Below are 769 nucleotides of genomic sequence, written 5' to 3' on the forward strand. Positions count from 1 at the left end.
CTCAGGGCAAGATCATCCCTGTCTAAACTATCCTAGATAAACGATTGCCTAACCTATTCTTAAAAGCTTCCAAGGATGGAGATTCCAGAACCTCAACACATCAAAGTTACCCCAGTCCAAACAGTTGCAATGTGATATTCTTCTCCATCCACCTGCCAGGTCTTCCAGCTGCTGACCACACACTTATACCAAGTTCCCATCCTGCAGTCCTGAATGGAAGTGATGTTTAATCATAATGAGCATCAGGGTCCTCTTCCTACCTTTCACCTCCACCCCCTTCCTCAGTGCAGGCTTCAGAGCCAAAGCCATCTGCTCAGGATGGCCCCCCAGGGCAAGAGAGTGTAAGCAAAGGCTGCAGCAAGAGAAGCCTTGACCTTGGCTTTTTACTCTTTCCCCCTCACCTCGCATCCCCTCCCCTCCCTAGCAGGATTTGCTCTGTGGATTTTGTTTTCCTTTTTTGCTGCAGTGACTTAAAAGTCCATCATTTGCAGCTGCTGCTGTGCCTGAAAGGGAAGGACTGGGCTGCAAAATAAAAGGGCTCTTGTCCTCCTGCCTGTCTGCAAACAAAGTTCATTGCTGCTACGTGTATGTGTGTGCGTGTGTGTGTGTGTGTGTGTGTGTGAGAGAGAGAGAAAGAGACAGAGAGAGAGGAAGAGGAGAGAGTGTGTGAGTGAGGGAGAGAGGAGAGAGTGTGTATCTGAGAGAGAGAGTGTGTGTGTGTGTGTGTGTGTGTGAGTGAGAGAGAGAGGGAGGGAGAGAGAGGAGTGTG

The sequence above is a fragment of the Gavialis gangeticus genome, unplaced genomic scaffold (assembly GCF_001723915.1).
Source record: "Gavialis gangeticus isolate Ggan-Ray unplaced genomic scaffold, GavGan_comp1, whole genome shotgun sequence".
Taxonomy (NCBI): domain Eukaryota; kingdom Metazoa; phylum Chordata; order Crocodylia; family Gavialidae; genus Gavialis; species Gavialis gangeticus.